Source organism: Empidonax traillii, unplaced genomic scaffold (genome assembly GCF_003031625.1).
Source record: "Empidonax traillii isolate 1590-97213 ecotype Southwest subspecies unplaced genomic scaffold, ASM303162v1 scaffold33:size3420811, whole genome shotgun sequence".
NCBI classification, from domain to species: domain Eukaryota; kingdom Metazoa; phylum Chordata; class Aves; order Passeriformes; family Tyrannidae; genus Empidonax; species Empidonax traillii.
In genome coordinates this window covers 3,126,942-3,143,872 of record NW_020955226.1, presented here as the reverse complement: position 1 = coordinate 3,143,872, position 16,931 = coordinate 3,126,942, and the positions used below count along the sequence as shown (strand labels likewise).

The window sequence follows — 16,931 nt, the reverse complement described above, 5'->3', positions numbered from 1 at the left end:
GCTAGAGGGAGGAGCGAAAACAGTAGTCCAGAGTACATTTTATTATTATTGTTATGGGATAATGTAATCACACTAAAATGGTAATCTACCTGGCAGCTGAGATATTTTTGTTGTTTACAGATAGAAGTTGCTTTCTTAGGGATTGAATATTAGAAAGAAAACACAGTGTTTTCTTTGCATTGACCAGGTGGAGATAGACTAAAGGACAGGACTACACTAGTACTTCAAATGCTTTTAAGAAGAAAAACAAAATGCAAACACTGTTTTCAAATGCAGAATGTGATACTGAGGCTGTTGAGCTAGTAGTTAAAGATGCCACTTCTGCTATTTAAATGTAATTTTAAATCACTTAGCCACAAGGAGGAGAGGAGACAAGAAACAGGTGAATGAATAAAATAAATCTCTTATTTCAAGAAGGGTATGGATAACATGCAGCTTTGAGTACCATTAATACAGTGACACTCTCAAAGTCTTTTCTTGCTTTTGTTTTAGTCTGGAGGGTAAACATGTCACAGCTGACAACTGTTGATTTTTTTTTTTCCTTTGCAAGTTGTTAGCTGCTAAGCTAAGTAGAACTGATTGTCTTGTAGAAAAAACCATTATCCAAAGTGGATACCAAGTAGCTTCATCGTCTTTAACGAAGATGAGAGACCTGCTTAATTTCCATAAAGCCAGATCTGTTTCAAGAATAAGGTACAAGAAAGGGAGTTGGAAGGTAGGATCTGATCCTGCATCTTTGGTGTATTCTAAACTCCCGTAAGACACTGTTTTATGAATTAAGAGACTCAGGAAGCTTTGGTTAGCAATGGCATTGTTGTAACCAGCAATAAAACTCTTGTGGTATAAATCAAAGGTTAAAACACAGCTTAAACCCTAAGTCTTAAAAGACTGTAGTATCTTCATAGGAAATACGAATAAATATCTGCTTATATTTTATTTATGTTGCTACCCTGTTTAATAGTTGTGACTTCTGAATATACAGAGCTCTTAGTATAGTACAAATCATTTTCACTCGTAGAATTTTCCGGGGGGGGGGGGGGGGGGGGGGGGGGGGATGATAAGCTCTTCAGCATCATGCAGTCTGACTCATGTATGTGACGTAGATTTTCCATGTGTAGAGGCTAAAGTAATATTTGCTTTGGCACTCACAAGGATATGTTGATTCTGGCAAGGCTTTAATATGCTATGTTGTTAGTTTAACAAAAATGTGACATCAGAAGAAACCAAAACCTGAGTTTTGAATGGCCTTAAGCGAGATTGTTTCTCTTCCCCAATTTGCATCATGAGTATTGGCTGTCTCTTTGAGAGTAATGGTGCCTGCTTTAGAAGTAATAAGATCAGCTACTATTTATAAGTGTAGAATATCCGCTGTCTGAACAGTTGTAAGATTCACAGAAGGGGAGTGGAAATGGAAAAAGATCATTCCCAATAAGAACTTCTGAATCTGAGTACGACTTTCAGTAATTTGGCATCCTGACATTTCACTTTTCAAAAAGCTTAATCAAGGACATATTTTTTAAGTACTTTCAAATTATTAGTTGGTAAAACTAATATTACAGTATTGTCAAAAGAAAGAAAATGTGCAGAAAACTATATAGGAAATGCAGTTTAAAATGTCTTATTGTTAATTTCTGGAGGAAAAAAGAAATTAGTTTATTGCAAGCAAAGTGTGCCCAGTCTAGAAAAAGGATTTAAGTTTCACTTTTAACATCTGGAGTTATTTCTTTACTCAGATATGTACTGAAATTAACTTATAGAAGTACACATTCTATAAATACTTAACATTTCAATTTATAATTGCAAATTTTCTTTAGTTTTTTTTTTTGTTCAGCATGACTTCCTAATGGCAATTAGAGAAAGGTAATCTTGTTAGAATTGGGCTTTGGCTTCATTGGCTTTGGCTTGCTTTCTCAGTAGTTTGTACTTTTTGCCCGTCTCCACTGGTATTGTATTACATTTATGTGCATGGCCACTTGAAAAGGATACTTATCGGTCTAGACCTTTCTTAGTTTTGAAACAAGTGCAAGACAGCTATAAAGTAAAGAAAGCGACCAACCTTTTTTCCTACACTAACTTTGAAGTATCTAGTCAACAACAATTAGCTCATATAAAAAAATGTTGGGTTTTTTCCCAGCAAAACCAAGGCAAGTGCTTGTGCCATATCTACAAATCCATAGACTCCGAAGGACAACCAAAATGCAGGTCTGATGAGGAGACAGCAGAAACTCTAGCAACACTAGGGAAAAGTTTGTTGTCTTGGAAACTGCTCAGCTAATCTCCTGATTCTGCTGTTTAATAATTACTAAAAATTTATAACTAACACCACCAAAATTTGTATTAAACACCAGTGGAAATCACTTAACGTAAGTTTTGCTACTTCATTTTCATTTATGGTGTGAACTTAATTCAGTGCTCTGGTGTGCTCTTTGACCTGTTGACATATGGCTTATTTCCCTTTTCCTGTGCATAGTGGACATCTAAGCAGTTTTCACAGGAGTTACATACACAAACATTTGCAGTAAAGTTTGCTGGCTGAGTTATTGCTAGGATTGAAGCAAGAGAGTTTTATTTCTGTCTGCTTTTTGTTGTTGGGTTAATGCAATGAATTATAAAGATGATAAATTATATACAGTGGTGTTGGGTGCATTTTTTTAGTTATTTTAAGTCAAATATCAGGATTGTAGAACAGTTTGGGTTGTAAGGAACCTTGAAGATCCTGTAGTTCCAACCACCCTGCTGCAGGCACGGACACCTTCCACTAAACCAGGTTGGTCAAAGACCTATCCAACCCAGCCTTGAACATGAGTATGCTGTCAGTGATAACAATTCATATATAAACTATTCCTTCTCCATTGAGTGTCTTCATGGGAGATGGTTGAACAACCTTGGAAATAAACCCTTTATACATATTATAAAAATATTAAACGTTGCTGTTGTTAATAATACAGGTCACTTTGCCTTTCAGTATGTGTAGACTTCTTTCCATGTTTGGAACAAGGATTGGACTCTGGGGTGATCATCCTTCACCCTTTGCTAGTACCAAGCAAGTAAAAAAGGAGAATTTATCTGATTTGAAAGCAAGAGCCGTAGTTGTAGGAAGGGAGGAAAATGAAGATGCAGGTCAGAGGCAGACAAGAGAAGGGTGTTTCCTCTGGGTACTAGGGTAAGAAGGAAGCTTGGATAGACTCACCAGAAAGAACGAGATGCAGAACTGAACAGGGAACTGAGGAACAGAAAACCATGGGCACCATATATGGAGGAGATGTGTAACAGGAGGCAGTGTGGCAGGGTGAGGACACTAGGCCTAGAAATGAGTGGGATGAAATGGTGGAGGCAAGAAGAAAAAGGGGCCTATCTGTCACAGAAATAGGGTGAAATCTGGGTAAACAAACTGGATGTTAGGATTGGAGATAGAAAGATGTATCTTCAAAGTTTTTATTCTCCCAAGTGGTACTGAATTTTCACAGCTTGGTGGAATATTACAGGTTTTATCTTTCATCCATATGTGTACAATGTATTTCAATTCATTACAATGATGGAACGTTTCATTTGTTGTAGTTTGTGCTATGCACACGTTTGCAACAGTGCAGGCAAGTGTATGATACACCTGCTTCTGCTTTCTCCTTAGGGAAAAATGTTTTTACCTTCTCTCAAGTAGAACCCCATAGTGACAGAAGCAACATTCCTAACCTCCTGGGAAGCACATACAAAAGAATAACAAGTGTCTGCATCCTGATTGTGTTCAATCAAGGTAGAACAATTAAATTTACTCCGTATGTTCTGATGTTGTCCCATTTAAATCACAATCATATCTGCAGATTATCCCATTGAAGTGCCTCCCCGTATCAGTTGCTGTTATACTTGCATCTGTTCAACAGAACTTAAAACGAATTTGTATAAACTAGAAAGAAAACTTAAAGGAAAATAGCAGGATAGGCTTTATCTGGGATTACAACAATTTAGAGATGGAATATGTTTTATAATTTTAGAGATGGAATGTGTTTTATTATTTTAAAATACAATTGCAGAGGAGCACTTACCAAGGGGCTGAAAATTTAGCTTATTTGAGGTATAATGTAGGTCAAGAATATTAAAGCTGATAACCATGTTCTGAAGCTTTGTATATGTAATGTTAATCAAAGATATCTTGTCAATTGTGAAAAAGAATTTAGCAATGAGATAGTCTCATTTTCAGAGGATGTTTTATTGATTGGGTTACTACAATTTTGAAGGCAACATGAAAGATTAACAAAGCAAGTGAATTACCTTAATAATAGCTAAAACCCATGGATGAGATATACAATTTAATAAATAATTAATTTAAAGAATAATCTAGGCATTCCTAGATTATTTCTTCCTAGTGTATTGATACTAAATGAAATTTTAAGTTCATTAAAAAAACACACTTAGTGTATGCTGCTAGTTATAAAAACAACCAAAATGTTAAAATTTGTAAGTATGGTGTAAAAATAGAATGTTCTATAGCTACTGCATTAAATCCAGTGAATAGTCTTTTCTATAGTGTGTCCTGTTCAGCTAGGAAAAAAAATGCAGTAAAAATAGATAGTGGCATTTTTTCATGTGTCTAGGAATTTTCATATGAGGACAGGTTAGGGAAATGAATGATAGACAATGTGAGAATGACGTATAATGTTACATTTTAGTATTTAGAAGGTCTAGTTTATACCTTTACATTGTACAAAAACCAAGGTAAATTAATCAAATTGGCAGGCAACAAACCTACACTGATAAATGTATTCAACGTGCCCTCTAAAAACACAAGGAACCACAACGTTCGTTAGGCTAAAAGATTGGTGAGTTACCAAAAATGAGTTGTATTAGATTTTTCCATTTTTATTTTTATATGTGTGAAGGGGAAAATTCGCATATTTACTGTTAGAGATTTTAAAATACCTCCAGTTAAAAAAAACCAAACAAACACAATCCACCAAAAAAAATCAAAACCAAACAACAATCCTAAAACCTTTCTCATTACCTTTTTTAAGACCCTAACATTGCTCAGCAGTAGCACTGGAGAACAAGCCTGAATACAGAATGGGTCTAATAGACACAGTTACTGAATTAAGAAAGGATAGAAGGGAAAAAGGTAGGAAAAAAAGAGAACATACCAATGGGTATGACATGTAGTCCTGTAGCAATGCTAAGCAGTTAGTATTTTATATAGAATGACAAATTCAGCACAGTGCCTGAGAAAGGAAGAGAGACATCAGTCTTACCACACTTCCCTGTCACATAGGACTGTAAACTGGCACGTGGACAAGCTAAAAGCCAAAGAATAAAAGTAATTGGTTTGCTAAAAGAGCACACAATTGATTTATTATGCTTGGGTGAGACTGGCTGTTTTGGAGGGTTTCATTGCAGAGCCAACATTAATTTTTTCTTTCTTTAGTGTCAGGCACACTTTAGCCTCCATTTCCTCTGAGGTAACAAGTGCTCTTTAAATGGAGGAGTTGCATCCTTGAACTTGAATAAAAGGGTTGTTGTGTAGTGTAGGATTTAGCAGATGGGGTTAGAGAATCTGAACTTACCACACGTCTTTTATTCTACACTAGGAAAAGCTTTGCCATTTTTAATGACTGTTTGCTACATTCCCTATTAAGCACAGTAGTCAGATGTCGTTCTGAGGAATTGGGCAGCTTATCTTCCAGTGACATTGATTACACTCAACAGTGAGAGTATGAGAACGAGTGGTGGGTGGAGAAGTGAAAAGGCAGTGTGAGGCATTTCAAGGAGGAGGTTTGCACTCCAACACTTGCATGTGGGTGACAATCCCTCAGAGAAACAGTTTTTACTCTGAAGTGGAGCAGAGTTAAATCTTCTGTGCTCATTTCAGGTTTAATCTCCATCCCTGCAACCTACCAGTGCAGCCTGTAGTTAACTGTGCATTTACTTGAAAAGAAAATAACAGCAGCGAGAAGCTGCATCTTTAGAATGGAGCTGTGATTTCAGAGGAAGAGACTCTGGCATGTTAATCCCTGGCATAAATGGGTGTAATTCTCAATGACAATGCTAAGCCTGTTTACATACAGGCTGAGCTAAACCCAGAGATGGCACACAATGCTGTTCAAAGTCAGTCATTTAATCCTTTTGAAATTTTTGTGATCTAATAACCAAAGATGTTTGTGTTAAGAAAAGGTAGTGTGACAAAACTGTAATTGTCAGTGACCATGACTTTCTTTGAGATACAAATTATGACAAATGCACTCATGATCTTAGATAAACATTTCATGTTTTTATTCAAGACTGAATATCAGTGTACTGAATAAACCCTCAGTGATAGTTACCAAACTCTGAAAAAAGGTTTGGTTTTTAAATTGGAAACAGTCCAAGCTAGCTTATACAAGGAAAGAAGAACTAAATTATCCTGGCAATAAGTCTACATTTTATTTTACTGAAGTTTATGAGGAATCAATATATCCAAGAACAACCTTGAGTTTAGTTTCTTTTTCTTTTGCATATAAATATTTTATTACAAATGAAAGCACATGGAAAAGGAAACTGCATGGTACACAGTCTGCAAAGCATGCAAGTATTATTATAACACTTAAGATATGTAACAAGCTACTAAACTACACTCTTTTCTCCTTGCATCAGTTGGCTTGAGGCAGAGTATCAGAAACAGTAAATATTTATTTTACTTTGAAACAATGTTAGTAAAAGGCCTCAGGGTTATTCTGAAAGAAAAAAATACTCTTTGAATCTTTGACCTAAATTTCCAACATTGTTTACGTCACTGTTAGGCTAGAAGACTCTTGAAGTCTGTAGAATGTCGTCAAGGTATAGACTAGTTGCTCTCAATTGGAATCCAAATTAACTGGCACCTGTTCTGGTTTGGGCTGGGGTAGGGTTAATTTTCTTCACAGTGGCTGATGTGGTGGTATGTTTTAGATTTGTGCTGAAAACGGTTTGATAATACAGAGAGGGTTTTGTTAGCTGAGCAGCACTTGCATCCTGTCAAGGCCTTTTCTGCTTCTGTGCTGCCCCACTAGTGAGGACACCGGGGGTACAAAGAAACTGGGGGAGGGCACAGCCAGGACTCCTGACTCCAACTGACTAAGGGGATATTACAGACCATATGATGTCATGCTTAGCAAATAAAACTGGGGGAAGAAGGAGGAAGGAGGACATTTGGAGGGCCGGCATTTGTCTTCCCAAGTCACCGTTATGTCTGCTAGAGCCCTGTTGTCCTGGAGATGGATAAGCACTTGCCTGCCCTTGGGAGATGGTGGATGAATGCCTTGTTTGGCTTTGCTTGAGTGCGCAGTTTTTGCCTTACTTATTGAACTGTCTTTACCTCAGCCCACGAGTTCTCTCGCTTTTACCCTCATGATCCTCTCTCCCATCCTACTGGTGGGAAGTGAGCGACTGGCTCTGTGGTGTTTAGTTGCTGGCTGGGGTTGAACCAGGACAGTGCTTAATATTTGTTGTAAAGATAAAAATGCAAACATAGAAGTACAAAAATACTTTGTTCACTACTCATACTTCGTTTAAGGGCTGACATTTGTTTGGGTTTAAGATGCTCACATACCTTTAGAATATTCGGAATTTTTTGTCCTACAACATTCCGTAATGGGTAATAAGTAGTATGATTCTTAACAACCAACCAGATAAGTATGATAGATGAAAGTAAGTGATTTACAATAAAATCCTTAAGGCATGTTTGTATTTGTAATGTTTCTCTCTCAAATACTTGCAAAAGTTCCTGTGAGAAAGTATACCTATTCTTAAAAGACCTTTGAAGTCCAAAATAACAAAGTGATGATTGGAAAAAAAAAAAAAAAAAAAGGGGGGGGGAAAAAATGGCTTTTTTAATGCATTGTCAGAAAGCAAAAATGTATATTTATGTTTTCCTGTGTTTTTAGCCTGCGTGGAAATTGTGTTATGTCATTACCAAAAGATTTTGCATATTGGTTTGTGATTCTAAGGAAATACTAGTGAAGCAACATAATCTAAACTTATATTATGCTTTGGGCTTCCACTTTTTTCCAATTGTTCATTCTCCTTTTCCTAAACCAGTCCATCAGATTAAAAAAGAAAGCAAACATAATGGCCCTCTTTGAAAGCAAAAAATTGTTGAAGGTAATGCAGGCAAATATTAACTGTTTTTTCCAGTGGATTTTCCTTCCCTATGTGAGATCAAGAATAGGACAGTTATATCTGATGTGTTACCAGCAAATTTCTTAGTAGAGGTATACTATACAAACCTCTATAGTGTGGTTTGGATACTTTATATAATTTTCACATCCTTGTTTCCAGCTACCCTTCTTTCTGATTTACGTTAGTAAAGCTTTTGGAGATTCTCAAGTGGGGAGTGTAAGTAAGTATTGCTTACATATTCCTTACATTATCTGAGTATTACTGGTTATATTTGTAAAGTGAATAAATACAAATTTTAACATAAATATGCATGTGTGACCGTGTGTAACCACATGAACAGTGACAGCTTCAGGCTTCTTGGTTTTCATGCCCAGCTTGCTTGGTGAGACCAGCAATGAACGTGCATACTTTCCCTGGGGTACCCTGGAGCGACCTTTTTTATCTCTGACGGTGCTGCCAAGTGTTTCAGTATTCCCTGATTTAAAAGCAAAACAAAACTAAACCACAACAAAGCAGTTATTGTCAACGATAAGCCTGAAGGGCTTAGATTATATACATACATATATACATATGTATATGTGTGTGTATGTATAGAAATAAAATGAGAGCATAGAGAACATCAGCAGACTGGGAGGTAGAGAAATGGAAATTGGCTGGCATCCAATTAAAGAAAGGTCCAGGCATGAGAAAAAACAAATTCTTTAAATAGGCATTTAACTTAAAGTAAAAGAGAACGGCTGTTTGCTTCTAAGTTTTTCCTAAAACAAATGGTCATATGGGACAAGAAGTAAAAGAAAAATTAATAAGGGTCTTTCTGTTCTTAGTCTGGAAAACTCTGTAAGCAGTAACTTTGACGTTCGGACTTTCTAAGCACTTTTATGCAAGGGGCCTGCTGGGGATCCACATTCTTCTGCAGTCAGTATGGATGCTGAGTCATCAGGAAAGCTGGCCATTTGGTTTATGGTTTCTAAATATAGAGGTGAACATTTAAAGCCCTAATCTGGGAACAGTGGACATTCGTGTGCAGCTTTGGTGACATGAATGATTTAATTCATAATAGGCTTGTATCAAAACCAAAGTTGTGCTTGTATTACATGTATTCCTGACAAACTGTGGCTCCTATGACAAAAACCAATTAATTAAAATTTTAAAATTTTTCAAAGAAAAATAGAAGAGTGACAAGTTTCAGTCTCTGCTAAACATCAGAACTCTTTCAGGATAGCTTGTGTATCTTTGCTCTATGCAGAAGAGGTGGAACAAGTAGACTTTAGAGGACGGAGCATAAGAGCAACCTAAATTAAGGAAGGAAGCTCAGGTTAAGATTAGAAGGGGTGAATTTTGACTCTTCAATTGGATTTTAGCTATTGTGTTCAGTGAGTAAGGAATGTGAGTTTGTGGGAGTCTGACTGGGAATTGTCAGTTCACTGCATAAATATCAGAGATTTATACTAACATTACCTTTGCAGTTGATATAATATACCAACATTCAGTTGGTTGGTGGGGTGGTTTTTTAATTTCTGATGAACTTCTGCATGCTTGGTTTGCTTGTTTGTTTGTTTGGGAACTTTGCTACAATAGGACCTTTGATATTCAAAGTGCTTTGACAGAGAATCAGAATTTAAAAATGTATTTTCACTTTCACTGTAGATGTATTTTTGTAATCCAGTGTTGCACAGTAGGAGTTCCTTCTTAAAAAAGCAAGGTTTTACATGGGTGATTCAGTGTTTTATTTTGACAGCATTGCTGTGCCTTCTGCATAGATCCCAGCTGAAGAAATGCTGGCTGAGTGCTTTGCCACCTGAAAATGTGGGGCAGGAAGGGAGAAATCCTGCCTGGTCAACAGTTGTGTCACTTTGGCTAAACACGTGCCCTGCCGACTGTGGTGTCGTGGCTCTGCCGGGGCAGGCCCAGCGACTGCAGCTGCTGGTGCCACCGAGGGGCTGTGACTCACCCCTGGTTCTCTCTGTATGGATCTGCTGCTGCAGAGCATGTGCAGCACAGGGGCCATCTCCCCACCCAGCTACCAGTGTCTCTTCCAGGAAACTGAGTCCTTCAGCAGTCTGTGATGTCCAACAGGTATTGTTCTGGCAGGCCAGGTATGACCCAGGGGTGCCAGTGCCTGGCTCTGCTTTGAGTGAAGAAAATGCTTCATTATTTAGATTGCTTACAGTGCAAGCAGGCAAAACTCTTGGTGACTCTGAATTAGGGAAAGAATATCTAGTGAGTGGATGGTAGCAGAGGAAAGACTGTGTTGAGGAAAAATATGGTTTTTTTCTTGAAATTTTGTGTCAAATTTTCATCCCGAGTATGTACAGTATGTTTTAAGAGCTATTTTTGTAACTGAAATAGCTGGGAAGAAAACTCTTAATAGGGTGCAAAAAACCTGTGACTGTGTTAAGCGACAAAGTTCTAGCCATAGCATCCAACATGCCGTGCTTTTGTACAGTGGCAGTTCATGTGCAGCTGATTCATCAGTCAAAAAAAAAAAGTCATTACCTTACTATAAGATGTGAGCTTCAAAATGAGACTCTGCCCTCATTTTCTATGAGAACTTAAAAGTTTGAGGTTTTAAAAGTTAGTCAGCCATGCGTGAGTTATAAAACCACAAGTTAGCAACTCATGTTAAATTTTGAAAAGATTGGTTTTTATTTGCTTCTAGATCAAAAATAATTTTATTGGTTTCCTTCCAACACGACTAAGACATGATTTTACAACAAAATGGAGTTCCTTGACAGTATTGCAGCAGCATGATGAGAAAAATCTTTTTCTAATTAAACTAGGGTGGAGGACTGCTCTGACACTTGTCTTAAAAGGGCTGCCCTTGGCCATAGCCATCTTGTCTGTTGCTCTCACGGAGTTTCTCAGCAGCAGTAGGTGGAGTCAAGGTCTCTGGGCTCCAGAAGACAAAAGCGAAATACATGACCTCCAAGTGTGTTTCTGCTGCCTATGATAGATATAAAAAAAGCAAGAAAGTCACGGTTTATTCCACTAGGAGAAAAATCAGTAAATGTTTTTTATCAGTACATGGAAGTCCATTTTATCAGGACTTTCTAGCATGTTCTCTGGAGAGGACTGAATCCTTCTTTCAGTTATGCATGGTATGCTGAGGTATTCATTTGGAACTTTATTACCAGTCTTTATTGTCATTCTCTTTATTTTGGGTGCTATCTTTGCACAGAATCAAAACCAGAATGTGTCTCTTCTTCTTAATTGAATTTCTTACTGTTATTTGTCTATTTTCTACCTACAACATTAAAAAGACTAGTTATATCATGCATGGTACCATTAATATATAATGGATGAGACCTTGGAACAATTAAAAAAATACAGAATACAGCTGAGACAGAAATATGAACTGAATTATTGACTGTGTAAAATACGGCCACAATTTCAGCTTAAACTCTTAACATCATGTGACCAGTTGCTGTGTCTCATTTGAATCTTATGTGAAAGGAAACATGGAAAATGCAAAACATTTCCTGTACCAAAAAACAGCTAGTGCTTCTTTCTCCAGTGGAAGTGACTCCCCTCTGTCTTTAACAGTGAGGTAGCAGTAGTTCCCAGTAGTATCATTCACTTTTTGTTTTCTTGGGGAAATCAATGCCATTTTCAATCAGTCTTTTTCTTCATATGAAGGCTCTGAGGTTTCACTCACCCCTGTTAATTCTGACAATGCTGCTATGCGAGTTGTGATGAAATTAAATTTCCATAGAAAAGGCAAATTTTGTTTATAAAATATACTTGCAAATTTCTCTAATGAATGTGCAATGCCACAGAGGGCCCACAGCAGCTTCCTAGTTAGTGGCTATTGTTATGCGGCATTTAATTTGTGCACAAATATAGTTCTTCTTGGATAGACCATCTCTAATATGACATAATATAGTAATAATATAATATAACATGTTTTCTTTCATGTGATTCCTAAGACCCTGCCTCAAAATTGGTTAACAAATATTGTTCTGACCCACAGGAACCAAGTAAAAGGTTGGCCCCAGGCTTCACAAAAGACAAGATCTCATCATAAAGAAATTTCATATTCAGATCTGGAGCTACTGTGCATAGCTGTTCAGGTAGATCTGTTGACACTTTGACGAGTGTAGTATCAAGAGTTGTTGGGCTGCATTTTCTGGGACCGTCTTGATATTTGTGATTTTACTCTTCCATATAGGAAAATGTAAAATCTTTTGGCAAAATGAAAAGGAAAGAAAAAATGTTGCAGCTTGTACATTGCTGTGTTGTTAGACTTGGTTTTTAAATTCTTTTTTAAGTTCTTCTCAGAAGTGCTTTAGTAAAATGGTAATGTCGGTGTTGAGCAGTCACAGGACAGAAGCAGTCCAGAGTCTATATCTGCTTCATACAGAGAAGGCCTGTAATAGAAGCAGCAGAATGACTTAATACAAAAAAGTTTGAAGAGGAAACTAAGCTGTTCTGTATTGTCATTTATTAGATGAGGAGAGAGAATGAAGAGTAACCTTTAAGGAACTCAAACTGCACCTGAATAATTTGCATTTAGAAAGGATGTTCCTTTTGTGTTCAATTGGTTTATTGAATCCATGTTAGATTCCTGTAAATGCTACACAGCTTTTGCATTTCCAGTATTTTGCCTAAATGAAAGACTAACCTTTGGAATCTGGCTTGGCAATATTACATTTATGTTTAGTCTAATAGAGGTGATGAAAGTCATTGAACTGAATGGCACATATTCCCTTGGTCCTTTAGAAGCAGCTTTAACAACAATCTCACTTGGATGTTCAGAGTGACAGGAATTAACATCATTCCCTTACATAGGAACATGCTTCTGCTTGAAACAGCCTTCTCAAGTTCATGTTTCAGTAATCTTCTATAAGGGTAGAGAGTGTGGAGCTGAAGGAAGAAAAGCTGAATATACTTTTCATTCCCATGAGAAATTAAAAAGAAGGCAAGTGCTCTGAGTGGTGAGCAAGCCTGCCTTCATTTTAATTCTACTGACCTGCCATAAAGGAACTTGAAACAATGCTCATTTTACTGAAAAAAAAAAGAAAAAAACAAACCACTTTGAAAATGAGTGTCTTAAGGAGCTGTGGGGTTGGTGTGAATGTGGACTGAGCTCATTTTGTTCCTTTAGCGTATCCTCTGTGTTGACAGTAAATTCTTCCTGCAGATAGTGGTCATGAGAAGTTTTGCCTTGGGGATTACACAAAACACTGTATTAGAAGTATATGAGAAATCCTGCTGTATATGTGGGACCTCTACATAATACACTTATTTCAGTCCTTTTCTGTTTCAGCTTTTTTGTGAGTTCTCTCAGGTACAGAGTCTTTATGGGCAAGGTAGTATTTAACAAGGTGCCTGAAGCCTGTAATGTTTTGGGATTTGTTTATGATTTTTGTGCAAAAGCAAAATCAAAATGAAATCAGACATTAATCTGGTTTCTGAATTACACTGAGAAGTGCTTTGTGGAAAAATACCAAATAAGTAACAGAAATTGAGGATTTAATATCCTACATTAATATACCCAGAATTAGACACATCAGATTGTAAGTAGCATTTTTGAGTTTATTCATAGCAGTAACTACTTGTCTGCATTAAGGGAGGGTGATGATTTTGTTCTGATCTGGAAAAGCAGGAGACAGCTAATGTCTTTGTGAACTCTGCACTCACACTCTCTTTAGGGGGACTTTGCAATAGCCGTGCAATTGCTCTTCTGAGCCAGAGCCTGGGATCTCCTGAGTTATTCTGAATGTGTGCTAGCTTCAATTATTCCTCTGGTCCCCAGGTGGGTTTTTTTTTTTCCACTGCTCTATACCATTCCTTACCCTTTCCCACCTGAAGTTAGAAGGGCTAGACAGTACTGGAAATTGAAAGCTTCTGTAAAAGAGGAATCATATCTTTGCCCCCAAAAAATCTCTATGTAGTCTTGGCTTTCATGTTGTTGAATCCCACGCCAAGAAGCTATCCTGTAAACAGTTTGCCATAGTTAAATATCGGGATCAAATAACAAGAGCCACGGTAAGATGACCACCTTAATAAAGGTCCACTAAAGCCATGTATTAAACAAAGCCTTCCCAAACAACCTGGATGTTTTGTAGCTGTCACATCAGCAAAAAAGGTGTGGCTACAATCCTCGAATTCAGTCCTGCTGCTTAACTGTAATTGGTTATGACGTTGTGTAAGAAATTGTCCCATCCTGGTGAATAATCATCTCGTCTCATTCATTGTTAGTTCACGGTTGGGTTAGAGCGAGGGCGATACAATAACGCACATAGCAGTAACTTTGGTACCTAAGACTTGTAGCTACCACAAAATGATGCTGTGTATTCTCAGAGGTGAAGGATACAGCCCATCTGACTTCTGTTCTTTGCTCTACCTATTCAAAGAATAATAAGTTGATATCAGTATTCTGCTCTATTTTCTTTAGGCACTCCAAGAATGAGATTTGGAGTATTTAAGGGATCTACTAAAGCTCAGAAATGAAACATAGGTCATCTAAAACAATGGATCTTTCCAGAGTAATAGCAAAATTGACCATGTGAGAACAGAGTTTTCTCTGGAAACAGTTCAGCTCTGTCTCAGAAACTAGAGATAAGGAACATAAGTACCCATGTTTGTGTGCACGTGTGTGTAAAACAAAATAAGAATTCCAAAACAAAGCAGTTGACTCGCTTCTTCCCAGCTCTACATAGACAGAATCGTAGAACTGCAGAGACAGCAGTTGTGTTGCTGTATGCGTGCCTGAGGCATGGTCAGGAAACAATATAGAAATACATAAAAACATAGAATGGAAAAAATAAACTAATGTGCAGGAATGTCTTGCTGCTATTTTGTTTGTTTCTCTGTGTATTGTAAATAAATGAGTATGTGCAGTTGACCATGGATTATCCTTTGCCCTTGAGGGTCTAAAAACTTAATTTGGAACAAGTTTTACAGGGTATTTCACAACTTCTTTGGATTTTTTTTTTTTTTTACTTTTTAATAACTTGGCATATGAATTTATGAGTGTACTGTGGTACTATCATCAAAAAGAAGATCAAAATAGTGACTAGAATAAGCGAAAAGGAGATAGAACTAGCACAAAATCTGTATGGAACAAAGAAGTTACATTTATTATTCAAAGTACAACTCCCATTGGGAACTTGCATAGGTATCATATAAATCATGATGGAATAGGTCCTCTAACGAAGTACCATTGTTATGGGAAGCAGGTAGTCTCCATTTAAAATAAAAAGCTAGGCACAATTATACTGGTTGTTAGCATGCAAGCAGCTAAAAGAGCCCTGTGTGTTACTAGGCACTAACCCTTACTACCTGAAATGGAATTGTCTGATAGAAAAATTGGGTAGGACTTTCTGTGGAAAAAAATGCAAATTGTGTACAAAGTTATCCATGTGAGTCTTATGACTGATATTAGTGGTTTAAGGTTAAGCTTTTTGGCAATGAAACAAATATTTTGGCTGTTCCTGAGGTCTGTGAGCTTTATTAAGTACATGAATTCCAAGTAATCTGATAGCATAGTATGTTCTCTTTGCTTCCCTAGGATCCTTGAACCTTGACTGAATCCCTTCATCTGAGACAGGCGTTACTTTCACCATTGTTTCTATGACAGCTGAATGTGAGTGGTGAATGTGTCTTTGGAAGGCAGAAGATGAGATGCATTGTCTTTTAGTGGTCAAGGTTTTTATGTGTTGGTATTGCATTTTATATTAAGATTTTGCAAAAGTGAAAATAAATTTTCCCTAGAGAGATAAGAAATAAAGGATTAAGATATCTCTCCATACGATAACTCCTACTGTGAAATTCTAGTCCTATTTGTAATGCTAGGTTAATAGTTGGAATTGATGATCTTGAAAAGGTCTATGATTCTAACAAGAGCTTTGCTACTGACTTCAGGATGATCGCAGGTTTAGTCCTAAGGTGCAGTTGTGCTTTTCTAGGAAAGCTGAAGTATAAAATACAGCTTCTGCCAGCACATCATCAGTGCAATAGGATGGGAAGAGGAAACACTGAATTACATCCATAGCCAGTAACAGCTGCTGTGAGCATCCTGATGATCAGTGTATTAATGTTAGTCACCAGCCTTTTGGGTTTGTATAAGATTATTTTCTTCAAATCTGAATGAAGTAGACTCAAGATGAATTTGAGTTCTTTGTGGAACTGTGGTTAGTATTTTTTTAAAACTCTTTAAAGAATGTCAGATGTGGTAAAGCTTCTTAGATTTTTATTAATAAATAACACTGTTTATAACTAAGTTTTGAAGCCCTTCGTGGCACTGTTTAATTTTTCAGCTCTCTTTTTTTGGTTCTATCTAGTTCTGTATTACCTTCCTATCATCAGGTCTTGCCTTTTGTAAAGCAGATATTCTCATGCACACATTTCTGGGAGGTGTTGTGCACATCATGAAAGAAGGAAAATGACTCTTGATTGGGATCCCAGTCTTCACTGCCCCACTGCTCAGTGGGTATGAGATAGTGTGCTTGGCTATCAGCAACATTGCAGAGGGTCTTTGGCCGGTACATTGACTACAAGTCATGGATTGAAGACTGTTCCTTTATATCTTTCAGGCAGAGCTAACATGCTCTTTTTGATAGGGCTGTTATGATGTCAGCTAAGAAAATAACTCTTTGATGTGTTTGCATGAAAATGAATCCTGTAGATAAAATTATATTGCATAATAGTTTCCTGCAGCTCCCCAGATACTTATTAGAGTATTCGGAAATTTAATTCAGCCTCTCCCTAAGAATTGAGATCTCCACTTTGTACTTCTGATTGCTTCTCTTAGCTCAATTAATGACATGGACGCACTTGTTCTTTCTCTGAATAGTGTCTGGGTGCCTCCT

At 37.2% G+C, this 16,931-nt stretch overlaps 1 long non-coding RNA gene across 1 annotated transcript; it reads left to right on the top strand.

Annotated features, from left to right (window-relative positions):
* Nucleotides 1-1,059: 1,059 nt before the first annotated feature.
* On the top strand, nt 1,060-14,978 carry LOC114073778. The gene is made up of 3 exons (XR_003574392.1): nt 1,060-3,289; nt 3,629-3,751; nt 14,516-14,978. It is a non-coding gene; the product is annotated as an uncharacterized LOC114073778 (long non-coding RNA).
* Nucleotides 14,979-16,931: the final 1,953 nt, after the last annotated feature.